This window comes from Pavona decussata, unplaced genomic scaffold (genome assembly GCF_977016875.1).
Source record: "Pavona decussata unplaced genomic scaffold, jaPavDecu1.1 SCAFFOLD_19, whole genome shotgun sequence".
NCBI lineage: Eukaryota > Metazoa > Cnidaria > Anthozoa > Scleractinia > Agariciidae > Pavona > Pavona decussata.
Window position 1 is genome coordinate 3,394,369 of NW_028145442.1, and position 17,375 is coordinate 3,411,743.

Consider the following 17,375-nt stretch of genomic DNA (forward strand, 5'->3'; position numbering starts at 1 on the left):
ACATGAGTCATCTATCGTATGGCGGAAATGACTTACCATCTCTGTTTTGTTGTCGTTCCACCCCAGCAGCAGCACCCTCTTGAGGGGCATCCTCTGCAAATGATAATAAAAGAAAGATTTGTTTCTTGTTTTAATGTCCTGTTTCAACACATGCGTGGTACATGTTGTATTAGTTCTCAATAAAGGTGTCTGGCACAACCTACAAGCTTTTATGACAGTAATATGAATATGACCTCTGCAATGATAGTGTGGCTTTCTTTTAATAAAACACATGGCTGGTTTTTAGAACGTACGAGAATTGGAGAATAACATTAAAAAAACTCTCACCGTTTGAAATTTCTGCGATTGGATACTGGATGGATTTGTTATATATGTTTGTTTTTTGTCAATTTTAAAACTTCAAAAGTGTGCGATCATATTAAACTGATCATATACAAGGCTAACTATGCAGAAATAAAGTGAAGGTTACATGACACTGACCTTTATAATAAAACAGATAACAAAGTAGAATGCCAGTAATAAGCAAAAGCAACTGTTCTATTATTTATTTAATAGATGTTGTATACCTTCCATTCTTTCAATCCGCTCTGCTTCTGTAGAGAAGGAGAAATTCAAAGAAATTATTGTTTGTCACATTTCACTTATCAATTATTTGTCCAAAAATTTATATCAGTATGGTTGCCGTTTCCAAAAAAAAATAATTCGCTTGAATTGAGAGTAGGGTCAAAACAGAATGATCACCACTTTGCAGGGCCAGACAATGGAAAAGACAGGAATCTCAATGGGTATATTTATAATAAAAAACGTACCAGTTAAAAATCTTCGTCCTCCTTCTGCATTTACCGGTGGCCAAATAGAAATGGTGATAACGTTAAAAAGTGCGAGACACAGTTTATATAAAATGGCAACCAATAAGCAAAGCAATGCCTTTCTCAAAAAAGAAATGTAACCTCTTTGCAGTCTGAGTTTAAAAATGTTTTTCGTTTCTCTTTTGAAAAGGAATTGTGGCAAAAAAAATAAAAACATTGTTTAACTTGAAGTAAGAGTAGCTAAAGTTCGCAGGCTAAGAAGAAAAAGACGAAACATAAATAGGAGCCCATGACCTCCTGACATATACAGAACTTTATGTATTTTGGAGTGGCGCACTGGTCTTTCAAAACTGACTGGGCGGAACACCATATATCACACCCAAAATGTGTCAACTGTGACAGAGGGTTTATGAGTAAGGTCTACCACTTATAATAAGGATGATGAATAATAAAAACAAACCTCTGATAGGCCGCGAGCAAACGGGTGCTCGGCCACAATTGAGTGACGGCATTTCTGAAAACAAAACTTAAGTTGTATGTGTAAGCTTATCAAGTAACTGCAAAAAATCTCCTTACAACGCATAGATTCCGGTTTGATTGAACACGCCAACAAATTAAGCGGTACAGTTTTGTATACTAATTTACTGTAAGCTTAATTTTGCTTTTGTCTTTTTGCTAACAGAGAAAGGAGTAAGTGAACCACATCTGTTTGATGGTTTTTCACAAAGCTGTCAAAAAAGTTAAGCTACGTCTGCTTAAAAGGCCAACGGAGACATTTAGGTCAATTTAAGAGGCAACAATTGGACACCGTTGGACTAATTTCGTACAAAAGACTGAACAGAGACATCCTCTGATATGGCAACAGCAAGGGGCGACAATACGACGCCAAATTAGAGCTCTTGAAACTAACTTCCGGGGGCATACCCATACGGTGGTATTTCCACCTCCGAATAATGACGAATATGTAGAACGGAATTATCCGCTTGAATTGGGGGATTTTTCAACGAATGGGGGTAAAGCTTAAAGAAAAATGAAAAACATTTCTTATACTCACCTCAGTTCTCTCGGGAAAAAAAATGACGAGCAGCAAAAAATTTGACAACCGCCCAGCTTATATACTTAAAAGATCGGGGAAAAAACCGCAGGTTGCATAATATTTCCCGCCGTTTCTACAATTTTTATGGAGGTCTGTGAATGTCTTTTAATTGCCGCCCCACGCATTTTGTACCACTCCCAGAATGCATCGGAGTGTGTGGGTTATAATATCCTTTTATCATTTTAATTCCGATTCCATTTTAATGTCACCCAAAATAATCCACATCCAGTGACGAGTTAAGTATAGTTAACGTAAAACGTAAATATCCACTACTTACCTCCTTGTTGGCATTGGGTGCTTTTTGCAGTGCCCATTGCTCGTCGTGCACCTTGTTGTTATCGGCTGCAAACTGATGCACTGCACACAGCTTGGTGGCCTTTACTAATTTTTCCAACTGGGTAGCAGTCATTCCTGAAATTACCCAAAAACTTAAATTTAAATTAGGGTAACATGAATTTTCCTATGATAAGTTGTTAACTGTGTTTGTGTTCGACAGGATGGAACAATGACTACTTTGAAATGCATAAGGCTCGGATTGCATGACCTGGCACACTATCCATTACACCAAAAAAGTGATTAGTGCATCAATTAGTTGTATTTTAAATAATAGCAACATTATCATGTAAAAATGGTTCATGAACGAAAAATACCATTGCACTTAAAAAAGTGATATAGTACATTAATTAGTTGTAATTTAAATAATACCAGTATTATCTTATAATAATGGTTTATTAATGAAAAATACCATAACACTAAAAAAAGTGAATGATACATTAGTACATTAATTAGTTCCAATTTAAATAATAGCAGCATTATCTTATAATAATGGTTTATTAACGAAAAATACCATTGCACTTAAAAAAGTGTGCTGCGGTAAATTTAGAAATGTTCAAAAGTATATCTATAAGTTAATTAAGGTGACAGGATCAAAAAAGAAAGACTTGCTTAAACATTTGTTGGCTTCACACTACAAGCTAAGTTAGTTTCAAGTAAGCACTTGATTCAAGTGCACTTGAAAATCTCAAGTCGCACTTTAGAAAACTTGGCTTCACACCTGGGGACAAAGTATACACTTGAAGCACACATGAGCTGTCAATCATCGTTCGCCGTAAAATCAGAAATGCGATTGCTCGCCGGAAAATCATGGAGCCTTTGCAACGGGAAAAACGTTTTATGTTGTTTACTCTTTAGTTTGTCTTTAATTTTAACTCAGAGAGTTTTAACATTACAAGAAATGCATAGGTACTTTATTGTTTACGAGTACTTGGCGACAAAACAAAAGAACAGGCAACATCTTCTGAACTGAAAATCGATGGTTCAGGCTGTCTGTAAAAATGAAATTCAAATAACATCGTAATTTTAACTATTTGTATCGGCTTTTCCTTCTTTTTTATGTTTACTTAGAAAAATGACTGTTCCATGGAGTCCTCAAACTGCGAGGCGTATCTCCAGCCATCCATTTCGATTTTTTTTTTTTTTTTGGATTAACTTTAGTTCACGGCAAAATGTTTATCTGTCCTGGCACCGCAGCACGTGGCTTTCAGTTGGTTTCCCTTTTCCTATTGGTCAAGTACGTTCTCAAGTGTGGTGTTGGCCATACTTGGCCGCGTACTTCAGCTTCTTTGAACTACGAACGTTTCCATGGTCACTAAGTAAAGTTCAAGTTGGTAGGTTTTACCCCTTCACACTCAAGTAGGTTTCAAGTGCACTTAGATTATACTTACAAGCTCTAGTGTGAAGCCCCCAATTATCACCAAGATAATCTCTTAATTGCTGGTTAGAAGAAGGTACATCAAGTGTAAATTTTCGTTCAACGAATGTGAAATAAGTATTAAGAATATTAGGTAGTTCAGACGGATTTTGTGTTAATCCTTGGTTTTTTGGATACTTAAAGGCTGATATGTAAGCCTTGACTTGGTTGGTATTGGTAAACCTGCGAGTTCCTCCATCTTGAATCTGGCAAGGGCAAAATGACTGAAATATCCTAATGTTACCGACCTGGCATGCTGGGAATGTGGACAAGAAATCTGATTCAGCAAAGGTCAGCCCTACCCTATACTTGATTTTTTTCCCTTTTCTGTCCACATTAGAAACAAATCATTTTCAAAAAGATGCAATTCAAAAGTATCCACTTTTACAAACCTTTTTGAAAGTCTCCGTTATCACCGGCGTCTTGGTGTTCCGTTTGGCAGAAAGGTATCAAAAACTGTACAACAGACTGAACATCCCTACGTTTCAATGAAAAAAGCCTTATTTTGTTATGCCTTTTCCCCCTAACGTGCACACAAAAACTGTAGAAGCCCTTGATGAAAACGGAGACTTGGACCTCAACACCGTCATTCACTCTGCTTTTCTGGGCGCGACCCTCAACACATCAGAGCCCTGAACTCGTGTCCAATGTCCTGATGTGGTGAGGCTGGCAGGATGGCCAGTCTTCATTTCATGCTCCTTCAGTCATCTGGGATGATCTGTCCTGAAAGGGCAGGCGGGACAGCCAAAGGGTTTGGAGTGGGATTGTAGGTGTTTGTACAAGTGATCCCTCTTCTAAAATGCTGCACCGCAGGCCCTTAGCGGAACAGCACCACGATTTGGCTGAGCCAGTCAGTACAGAACAGTACCTGTCCCACCCGGGATGTCTTGAAGGGTATTGGTGAGCCGCCATCTCCTTACCAGATAAAGTGGCGAAGCCGCAACCCAAAAATGGACACTGTACTGGTGTGAAAATAGGGTCTACAGGCAGACGAGTTGAAGTTTTTTGCCATGTAAAAATTTTCAAATTAACTTAGCATTATATTGTGTTGGTATCTCTCTTGGAACTTTTTGGTGAATATTTGAAGGCAACAACTAACCATTTTTTCACACCTTTAATATAATCTCATTTTAAATTCATAAAAGAATGAAATAAAAAGGTGTATAAACAAACAATGCATTGATACATCAAAGCTCAAAAAATGCTGTTAATAAAACCTAAAAAAATTGTAGGGTGACAGTACTGATGTGCTGGAGGGGCACCGTCTTGGACACCACCCCGGGGGCCGCCTTCTATAATGGCTCAAGTTAAGTGAGGTACACTCTCTGTAAGAGTGCCCCCACCCTTTGCAGTTAAATCACTTGATAGGCTCTGAAAAAAAAGGTACAGTACTTAAAATTAAAATCAATTAGCACCAATAACAAGTTCTACATTATTTTTATACTGGTTACTTTTCATCATCCAGCGCAGCCCAATGCCCACACAGTATTCCGTTCGCATTTTGTATATTTCTTACTTAAACCCTGAATCGTAAAGTTTTGCATTATTTAAGAATTGGTTGATGCTTGACATCTTGTTATAATGGTTTATTAACGAAAAATACCATTACACCAAACAAAAGTCATTAGTACATTAATTAGTTGTATTTTAAATAATAGCAACATTATCTTGTAAAAATGGTTCATTAACGAAAAATACCATTGCACTAAAATAATAGCAACATAATCTTATACACTAAAAAAAGCTGTATAGTACATAACTACATTAATTAACGGTGGTTCTTTCTTTATAATTTAGATACAGGGGCATCACGTTTTCTATCTTGTTCCTATACAAAACAAAAAAGGAACAGCTGTAAAAAAAAAAAAAAAAAACAACAAATAAGGGTGAAGTTGCTGAGAATGTATAGAATATTTACCCAACAACCAAAAGGAAATGTGAATTAAATGGATTCAACTAAATCTCCTTAACCACCACTAACAGTGTTAAATTTGTTCCCATGGGGAAGAGGAAGTTCGGGCTGCACATGTGCTTAAATGTGGTAACTGTTTTCCCCATTCAAAGAGGCCTTCCTGGTTTGACAGTGGTGTGCTGGTCAGTGTTGGTGGAGAAGGTTGTCACACTGTTCGCTTGATGTGGATGTGGTTTCTGAGTGTGTCTCAGGAAATGATTACACCTAGTATCCAAGTCTGACTCTTTGTTGGTGGAAGCCTTGGATAACCAGTGGAACCAATATGCACAGGGGTGTGTACCTTGTTTGGTGACCTCTCATAGTACTAGCTGTTTACTTTGGCTTGTTTCTGGTCGAGTTCCTGACCTACACTCTCTGAGGGATGGAGATGCGTTTTTTAAAAGGGTTTTGTTGTCTGTAGGGTATTACTGTTCACTTGCAAATGTTGTGAACAGGGGAGCATGTGTGTCACTGAGGTGGACTGATCATGTAATGAAAGGTCGACTGTATTGGGCATAGACACTGTAGGCATCACACATGTCATAAAGCTTTCCTCATACCCAGCAAAAATAAACCTTCATAAGCCACGAGGTTCATAGGCATTTTTTTCTTAATGGTGGAAGGGACAAGCACCTGCTGACCCTTGAAGATTATCCCATTGTTTATGGTTAGTTCCTCTCTAAAGCTCTAGAGATAAGTGACAGATGCCGTTTATTGTCGAGCCAGCCATGTGTGACAGTTTGTCGTAGGTCAGTAAAGTACTCTAATCAAGGGTATCCTTTTGGATCTCGGGCTTAAGTCTACTGTTGCACTCATTGTTGGAGGTTTCTAGCTCAAGGCTGAATATTTCAAATCATGTTATTTTTGCATGCACAGGGGTGGTTAGGGCAACAGCACAGAGCGACATAGTAGTGTTTCTGCTATGTGAAAGGTTGTGCCTTTGTTGTACAATAATTATGGTAAAGTTATACGACTGGCCATGGAAATTGCAACAAGCAACGAGCAAGGTATGAGTAATAGTGATCTATGACATGGAACATTCCAGACTGTACATGTACTCATACTCTGTACTGCGCTGAAACTGTCAAGGGGCTACCATTAGAAATGCTGTGTCACATAACAACGTAGTATACATGCAGACACCAAACATGTGCCCTGAAATAATCCTCAACCCCTCTCCTCAAGCTGGTGTCATGAAAACAAAAAGGACCAGGTAGTTCAGTCGGATTTTTTGTTAATCCTTGGTTATTTTGGTTAGGAGCTTACAACTGAGCTTAAAATATGTAACAATTTAACTGCCCATATAGATGTGACCGAAAGAGGTGAGTGAAGAAAAGACGATGAACTGCAATTGGTTACCTTTTGTTTGATTACATCTGAAAATAAGGTCTACAGTTTGATTGATTGTATTGACAACAGATGTTGAACCCGACTGTTGTCAATGTCTTGTCTAAGCAACTGAGTGGACAATAGACAGTGCAGTACAGGCAGACGAGTTGAAGTTTTTTGCCATGCTAAAATTTTCAAATACAGTAACTTAGCATTATATTGTGCTGGTATCTCTCTTGGAATTTTTAGGTCAATATTGTGAGACAACAACTAACCATTTTTTCACACCTTTAATACAAAAGAATTAAATAAAAGGGTGTGCAAACAAACAATGCATTGCTGGTCACATCAAAAAATCACATCAAAAAATAGAGGTTAATAATACATGTGTTTTAAAAGAATTGAAGGGTGACAGTGTGCCTGGCACGCGCACTCCCACGCGCACTGTCTTGGACCCCTCCGGATAACTTCCTTCGGAAGTTGGGTGAGGTGCACTCGCGAAACGAGTGCCCCCACCCTTTGCAATTGAAACATCTAATAGGTTCTGAAAGACAACAAAGGTACAGTATTTAAAATTAAAATCACTTAGCACCAATAACAACTTCTACATTATTTTTGTACTGGTTATTTTTCATCGTCTGGAACAGCCCGATGCCCATACAGTATTCCGTTTGCATTTTTATACTTCAAACTTAAACCCTGACTCGTAAAGTCTTAATGCGTTATTTATGAATTGGTTCATGCTTGACATGCGTGTGGGGCACTAGAAAAGCATAAGCGTCTCTAGCTGCTTGAGTGCTCTACAAAATTTTGTTTTTTGCATTGATAACTCAAGATATGCATGGCTTAAAGTTTCAGTAAGCTACGACAAGTTCCTATAAATAAACATTCTTTTATACTGTAAAGGGAGATTTACACGCAGCAAATTTGTCGCATGCAATAAACTTATGACAGGCCTACAACACGACTTGTGGATAGTTTTAAATTAACAACTATGTCATGTTTGATAATCACTTACTCTGTTTTCTGCGGTACCCATACTGCCCATATGCATGGCCATGGCCACCTCCACGCCGTTTCTGCCGTGGGGGTGGTGGGGGTTGTGGTGGTGAATGTTGCCTTTCTGTTTGAAAATAAGAGCGACAAGACAATTGACCGTTGCATGAATAACAACAACAACCGTAAAGCAGGTGGGAAAACGTTTTCTTTGAGATTTTTGAGGAAAATTTAGTATAAGAACTTTCTCCATCCAATTTCATTATGATTTTAGAATTTATATTCTCTTTCTCTTAGACGTGCAATCAAAAATGACTAAAAGTGGCCATTCACTTTATGGCCACTTGCTCTTTCAACTATGTGATAACAGAACGACAGATTTATAATTATTTGTTGATCTTCACCAAATGCAAGAACCAAGGAACCAAGAACACTACATACTTCGGTTCCTTTCCCGCTTATCATACAATTTCTGCTTGCTACGTTACTTATCATTCCCTTCCCCTTCTTGTTCCTCTGCAAAACAAACATTCTTTTCATATAAGAGTAGATTCTGCACAAGTTTCAGCTGGTTTAGTGTACTTAACCAGAATGTAAAATAGTGAAAAGCTTCATGTACATTCTATAGCACAATACCTTGAATTTCTAAAAGGGGCAGTAATCAATGTTAGTGTTCTTTTCTACTCAACACATGGTGCTGTGCCCAAATATGGTAATGCTGCATTGAATATTTGTCATCCGTAGTAAAAAGATATTGTGGAATGTACAATTTATTTAAGGCATCAACTTTGTCCACATCCTAGTCATATATAAGCCAAGAATAAGGTTTAATTCTGCATGGTGTTGTAGTTAATAATATTGAAAGGACGTTTTTGGCACCATTACACAGTATGTGCAAAATTTGTGGTATGGTTTTGCATATCTTTTTCTCATTCTCTAAACATACCCATTTTACTATATGGCAGTGAAATAAATGGCACGGGCATAATTTTCTGTTTTGTAATGATCTTTTAGAATGTACCCCCGATGTAAAAACATTTCGAGAACATGAGTCATCTATCGTATGGCGGAAATGACTTACCATCTCTGTTTTGTTGTCGTTCCACCCCAGCAGCAGCACCCTCTTGAGGGGCATCCTCTGCAAATGATAATAAAAGAAAGATTTGTTTCTTGTTTTAATGTCCTGTTTCAACACATGCGTGGTACATGTTGTATTAGTTCTCAATAAAGGTGTCTGGCACAACCTACAAGCTTTTATGACAGTAATATGAATATGACCTCTGCAATGATAGTGTGGCTTTCTTTTAATAAAACACATGGCTGGTTTTTAGAACGTACGAGAATTGGAGAATAACATTAAAAAAACTCTCACCGTTTGAAATTTCTGCGATTGGATACTGGATGGATTTGTTATATATGTTTGTTTTTTGTCAATTTTAAAACTTCAAAAGTGTGCGATCATATTAAACTGATCATATACAAGGCTAACTATGCAGAAATAAAGTGAAGGTTACATGACACTGACCTTTATAATAAAACAGATAACAAAGTAGAATGCCAGTAATAAGCAAAAGCAACTGTTCTATTATTTATTTAATAGATGTTGTATACCTTCCATTCTTTCAATCCGCTCTGCTTCTGTAGAGAAGGAGAAATTCAAAGAAATTATTGTTTGTCACATTTCACTTATCAATTATTTGTCCAAAAATTTATATCAGTATGGTTGCCGTTTCCAAAAAAAAATAATTCGCTTGAATTGAGAGTAGGGTCAAAACAGAATGATCACCACTTTGCAGGGCCAGACAATGGAAAAGACAGGAATCTCAATGGGTATATTTATAATAAAAAACGTACCAGTTAAAAATCTTCGTCCTCCTTCTGCATTTACCGGTGGCCAAATAGAAATGGTGATAACGTTAAAAAGTGCGAGACACAGTTTAGATAAAATGGCAACCAATAAGCAAAGCAATGCCTTTCTCAAAAAAGAAATGTAACCTCTTTGCAGTCTGAGTTTAAAAATGTTTTTCGTTTCTCTTTTGAAAAGGAATTGTGGCAAAAAAAATAAAAACATTGTTTAACTTGAAGTAAGAGTAGCTAAAGTTCGCAGGCTAAGAAGAAAAAGACGAAACATAAATAGGAGCCCATGACCTCCTGACATATACAGAACTTTATGTATTTTGGAGTGGCGCACTGGTCTTTCAAAACTGACTGGGCGGAACACCATATATCACACCCAAAATGTGTCAACTGTGACAGAGGGTTTATGAGTAAGGTCTACCACTTATAATAAGGATGATGAATAATAAAAACAAACCTCTGATAGGCCGCGAGCAAACGGGTGCTCGGCCACAATTGAGTGACGGCATTTCTGAAAACAAAACTTAAGTTGTATGTGTAAGCTTATCAAGTAACTGCAAAAAATCTCCTTACAACGCATAGATTCCGGTTTGATTGAACACGCCAACAAATTAAGCGGTACAGTTTTGTATACTAATTTACTGTAAGCTTAATTTTGCTTTTGTCTTTTTGCTAACAGAGAAAGGAGTAAGTGAACCACATCTGTTTGATGGTTTTTCACAAAGCTGTCAAAAAAGTTAAGCTACGTCTGCTTAAAAGGCCAACGGAGACATTTAGGTCAATTTAAGAGGCAACAATTGGACACCGTTGGACTAATTTCGTACAAAAGACTGAACAGAGACATCCTCTGATATGGCAACAGCAAGGGGCGACAATACGACGCCAAATTAGAGCTCTTGAAACTAACTTCCGGGGGCATACCCATACGGTGGTATTTCCACCTCCGAATAATGACGAATATGTAGAACGGAATTATCCGCTTGAATTGGGGGATTTTTCAACGAATGGGGGTAAAGCTTAAAGAAAAATGAAAAACATTTCTTATACTCACCTCAGTTCTCTCGGGAAAAAAAATGACGAGCAGCAAAAAATTTGACAACCGCCCAGCTTATATACTTAAAAGATCGGGGAAAAAACCGCAGGTTGCATAATATTTCCCGCCGTTTCTACAATTTTTATGGAGGTCTGTGAATGTCTTTTAATTGCCGCCCCACGCATTTTGTACCACTCCCAGAATGCATCGGAGTGTGTGGGTTATAATATCCTTTTATCATTTTAATTCCGATTCCATTTTAATGTCACCCAAAATAATCCACATCCAGTGACGAGTTAAGTATAGTTAACGTAAAACGTAAATATCCACTACTTACCTCCTTGTTGGCATTGGGTGCTTTTTGCAGTGCCCATTGCTCGTCGTGCACCTTGTTGTTATCGGCTGCAAACTGATGCACTGCACACAGCTTGGTGGCCTTTACTAATTTTTCCAACTGGGTAGCAGTCATTCCTGAAATTACCCAAAAACTTAAATTTAAATTAGGGTAACATGAATTTTCCTATGATAAGTTGTTAACTGTGTTTGTGTTCGACAGGATGGAACAATGACTACTTTGAAATGCATAAGGCTCGGATTGCATGACCTGGCACACTATCCATTACACCAAAAAAGTGATTAGTGCATCAATTAGTTGTATTTTAAATAATAGCAACATTATCATGTAAAAATGGTTCATGAACGAAAAATACCATTGCACTTAAAAAAGTGATATAGTACATTAATTAGTTGTAATTTAAATAATACCAGTATTATCTTATAATAATGGTTTATTAATGAAAAATACCATAACACTAAAAAAAGTGAATGATACATTAGTACATTAATTAGTTCCAATTTAAATAATAGCAGCATTATCTTATAATAATGGTTTATTAACGAAAAATACCATTGCACTTAAAAAAGTGTGCTGCGGTAAATTTAGAAATGTTCAAAAGTATATCTATAAGTTAATTAAGGTGACAGGATCAAAAAAGAAAGACTTGCTTAAACATTTGTTGGCTTCACACTACAAGCTAAGTTAGTTTCAAGTAAGCACTTGATTCAAGTGCACTTGAAAATCTCAAGTCGCACTTTAGAAAACTTGGCTTCACACCTGGGGACAAAGTATACACTTGAAGCACACATGAGCTGTCAATCATCGTTCGCCGTAAAATCAGAAATGCGATTGCTCGCCGGAAAATCATGGAGCCTTTGCAACGGGAAAAACGTTTTATGTTGTTTACTCTTTAGTTTGTCTTTAATTTTAACTCAGAGAGTTTTAACATTACAAGAAATGCATAGGTACTTTATTGTTTACGAGTACTTGGCGACAAAACAAAAGAACAGGCAACATCTTCTGAACTGAAAATCGATGGTTCAGGCTGTCTGTAAAAATGAAATTCAAATAACATCGTAATTTTAACTATTTGTATCGGCTTTTCCTTCTTTTTTATGTTTACTTAGAAAAATGACTGTTCCATGGAGTCCTCAAACTGCGAGGCGTATCTCCAGCCATCCATTTCGATTTTTTTTTTTTTTTTGGATTAACTTTAGTTCACGGCAAAATGTTTATCTGTCCTGGCACCGCAGCACGTGGCTTTCAGTTGGTTTCCCTTTTCCTATTGGTCAAGTACGTTCTCAAGTGTGGTGTTGGCCATACTTGGCCGCGTACTTCAGCTTCTTTGAACTACGAACGTTTCCATGGTCACTAAGTAAAGTTCAAGTTGGTAGGTTTTACCCCTTCACACTCAAGTAGGTTTCAAGTGCACTTAGATTATACTTACAAGCTCTAGTGTGAAGCCCCCAATTATCACCAAGATAATCTCTTAATTGCTGGTTAGAAGAAGGTACATCAAGTGTAAATTTTCGTTCAACGAATGTGAAATAAGTATTAAGAATATTAGGTAGTTCAGACGGATTTTGTGTTAATCCTTGGTTTTTTGGATACTTAAAGGCTGATATGTAAGCCTTGACTTGGTTGGTATTGGTAAACCTGCGAGTTCCTCCATCTTGAATCTGGCAAGGGCAAAATGACTGAAATATCCTAATGTTACCGACCTGGCATGCTGGGAATGTGGACAAGAAATCTGATTCAGCAAAGGTCAGCCCTACCCTATACTTGATTTTTTTCCCTTTTCTGTCCACATTAGAAACAAATCATTTTCAAAAAGATGCAATTCAAAAGTATCCACTTTTACAAACCTTTTTGAAAGTCTCCGTTATCACCGGCGTCTTGGTGTTCCGTTTGGCAGAAAGGTATCAAAAACTGTACAACAGACTGAACATCCCTACGTTTCAATGAAAAAAGCCTTATTTTGTTATGCCTTTTCCCCCTAACGTGCACACAAAAACTGTAGAAGCCCTTGATGAAAACGGAGACTTGGACCTCAACACCGTCATTCACTCTGCTTTTCTGGGCGCGACCCTCAACACATCAGAGCCCTGAACTCGTGTCCAATGTCCTGATGTGGTGAGGCTGGCAGGATGGCCAGTCTTCATTTCATGCTCCTTCAGTCATCTGGGATGATCTGTCCTGAAAGGGCAGGCGGGACAGCCAAAGGGTTTGGAGTGGGATTGTAGGTGTTTGTACAAGTGATCCCTCTTCTAAAATGCTGCACCGCAGGCCCTTAGCGGAACAGCACCACGATTTGGCTGAGCCAGTCAGTACAGAACAGTACCTGTCCCACCCGGGATGTCTTGAAGGGTATTGGTGAGCCGCCATCTCCTTACCAGATAAAGTGGCGAAGCCGCAACCCAAAAATGGACACTGTACTGGTGTGAAAATAGGGTCTACAGGCAGACGAGTTGAAGTTTTTTGCCATGTAAAAATTTTCAAATTAACTTAGCATTATATTGTGTTGGTATCTCTCTTGGAACTTTTTGGTGAATATTTGAAGGCAACAACTAACCATTTTTTCACACCTTTAATATAATCTCATTTTAAATTCATAAAAGAATGAAATAAAAAGGTGTATAAACAAACAATGCATTGATACATCAAAGCTCAAAAAATGCTGTTAATAAAACCTAAAAAAATTGTAGGGTGACAGTACTGATGTGCTGGACGGGCACCGTCTTGGACACCACCCCGGGGGCCCGCCTTCTATAATGGCTCAAGTTAAGTGAGGTACACTCTCTGTAAGAGTGCCCCCACCCTTTGCAGTTAAATCACTTGATAGGCTCTGAAAAAAAAGGTACAGTACTTAAAATTAAAATCAATTAGCACCAATAACAAGTTCTACATTATTTTTATACTGGTTACTTTTCATCATCCAGCGCAGCCCAATGCCCACACAGTATTCCGTTCGCATTTTGTATACTTCTTACTTAAACCCTGAATCGTAAAGTTTTGCACTATTTAAGAATTGGTTGATGCTTGACATCTTGTTATAATGGTTTATTAACGAAAAATATCATTACACCAAACAAAAGTCATTAGTACATTAATTAGTTGTATTTTAAATAATAGCAACATTATCTTGTAAAAATGGTTCATTAACGAAAAATACCATTGCACTAAAATAATAGCAACATAATCTTATACACTAAAAAAAGCTGTATAGTACATAACTACATTAATTAACGGTGGTTCTTTCTTTATAATTTAGATACAGGGGCATCACGTTTTCTATCTTGTTCCTATACAAAACAAAAAAGGAACAGCTGTAAAACAAAAAAAAAACAACAAATAAGGGTGAAGTTGCTGAGAATGTATAGAATATTTACCCAACAACCAAAAGGAAATGTGAATTAAATGGATTCAACTAAATCTCCTTAACCACCACTAACAGTGTTAAATTTGTTCCCATGGGGAAGAGGAAGTTGGGGCTGCACATGTGCTTAAATGTGGTAACTGTTTTCCCCATTCAAAGAGGCCTTCCTGGTTTGACAGTGGTGTGCTGGTCAGTGTTGGTGGAGAAGGTTGTCACACTGTTCGCTTGATGTGGATGTGGTTTCTGAGTGTGTCTCAGGAAATGATTACACCTAGTATCCAAGTCTGACTCTTTGTTGGTGGAAGCCTTGGATAACCAGTGGAACCAATATGCACAGGGGTGTGTACCTTGTTTGGTGACCTCTCATAGTACTAGCTGTTTACTTTGGCTTGTTTCTGGTCGAGTTCCTGACCTACACTCTCTGAGGGATGGAGATGCGTTTTTTAAAAGGGTTTTGTTGTCTGTAGGGTATTACTGTTCACTTGCAAATGTTGTGAACAGGGGAGCATGTGTGTCACTGAGGTGGACTGATCATGTAATGAAAGGTCGACTGTATTGGGCATAGACACTGTAGGCATCACACATGTCATAAAGCTTTCCTCATACCCAGCAAAAATAAACCTTCATAAGCCACGAGGTTCATAGGCATTTTTTTCTTAATGGTGGAAGGGACAAGCACCTGCTGACCCTTGAAGATTATCCCATTGTTTATGGTTAGTTCCTCTCTAAAGCTCTAGAGATAAGTGACAGATGCCGTTTATTGTCGAGCCAGCCATGTGTGACAGTTTGTCGTAGGTCAGTAAAGTACTCTAATCAAGGGTATCCTTTTGGATCTCAGGCTTAAGTCTACTGTTGCACTCATTGTTGGAGGTTTCTAGCTCGAGGCTGAATATTTCAAATCATGTTATTTTTGCATGCACAGGGGTGGTTAGGGCAGCAGCACAGAGCGACATAGTAGTGTTTCTGCTATGTGAAAGGTTGTGCCTTTGTTGTACAATAATTATGGTAAAGTTATACGACTGGCCATGGAAATTGCAACAAGCAACGAGCAAGGTATGAGTAATAGTGATCTATGACATGGAACATTCCAGACTGTACATGTACTCATACTCTGTACTGCGCTGAAACTGTCAAGGGGCTACCATTAGAAATGCTGTGTCACATAACAACCTAGTATACATGCAGACACCAAACATGTGCCCTGAAATAATCCTCAACCCCTCTCCTCAAGCTGGTGTCATGAAAACAAAAAGGACCAGGTAGTTCAGTCGGATTTTTTGTTAATCCTTGGTTATTTTGGTTAGGAGCTTACAACTGAGCTTTAATTTGGTTTCTATTATTAAACCCACAAGTTCTGCCATCTTGGATCTGATAAGGGCAAAATGACTGCAATACCCCAATGTTACCCACCTGGCGTGCCCGGAATATGGTCAAGATATCTGATTCAGCAAAGCCAGCCATACCTTACGTCATATTGTGTAGTTCAAATTTGAGCTGAAGCTGGTCCTACTTCAAGAAAGTTAAACCGCAGCCAACGGCCTCATCAGCCTGTTGTGTTGGTCAAAATAATGTAAGTGCCAGACTGAAGCATTGACCCCCCACTTAAGAATGGTCCGTGATCAGAATGACCTATGACAGAGAACATTGCAGACTGTACTCTTACTCATAGCCTCCTGATCCTATGTAGAGGTTCTTTCATACATTCATTCCTGTGTGACGAGCCCAAGGAGCATATGCATAGGAAAGTATCTTACTCATCTATACTCCGGGCTACCATAACAAATGTACTGATTTGCACAATCACCTCAACCTAGTATATAGGCTCTGAATGTTTTCCCTGCAATAAGCCTCCACCCTTCTCCCTAGACTGGTATCACAAAAACAAAAACAACCTTTGTGCCCCTTATAAATTCACAGGAAAGTACAAATAGACGACAGTTGTACCCATGTTTTCTTTTGAAGAGACATGCTGAGAAATTGCTTCATCTGACTGGGTGGTTAACAGGTTGTGAGCTGAAATGATAATTTGCCGTCAAAGAGTCCCAACAACTTTATTTTTGAGATGATCGAATGTCGCTTATGATGGAGTGGTGATGAATAATGAAACCGATTTCGTTACAACCTGTTGCTTAGCTTTACAGCCAAGAATATCGTCCTTGTTATCCCTTTCGAATGGTGAATCAATGAATAAAAACTAAAAAAAATTGTAAAGTAACAGTGTCTGGAGCTCGATGGGCCCGGTTGTGGGGATCGCCGCTGCGACCACTCCTTATTAATGGGGAGTGAGGTGCACTCTTTGTATTAGCACCAATCATAACTTCTATATTATTTTATATAATGGTTACTTTTCATCATCCCGCACAGCCCAATGTCCATACAGCATTATTTAAGGGGGCAATTTACCTAAATTTGAATGAAATTTAAAGAGGTTTTAAGAAGGGATAGAAGAAAGAAAATGATTTTTGGAACACCAACAGACAGTTCATACCCACGCAAGAGCACCCCGGGTTGTTAGTGGACTAACTTGGTATCCGTCTATTAATTATTAAATACAAATTCTAATTTTAAAACTTCACTAAATCTTCAATATTTCTTATTTCTCTTAATTTAACCAATCCTTCTAAAAAAAACTACTCCTCCCAAATATATCCAAAAATCACCCAAAAATTTACAAAATACCCCACAACACAGATTCACGGGATAATGATAGGGTTTTTGGATTGCCTGAAACGTGAATGAGAAATTGCCGTTAAAGCCGTGTCCAGTGGCAGAAAAATAGCGTTTAGGTGAATTGCCCCCTTAAGAATTGGTTTATGCTTGACATCTCGTTATAATGGTATT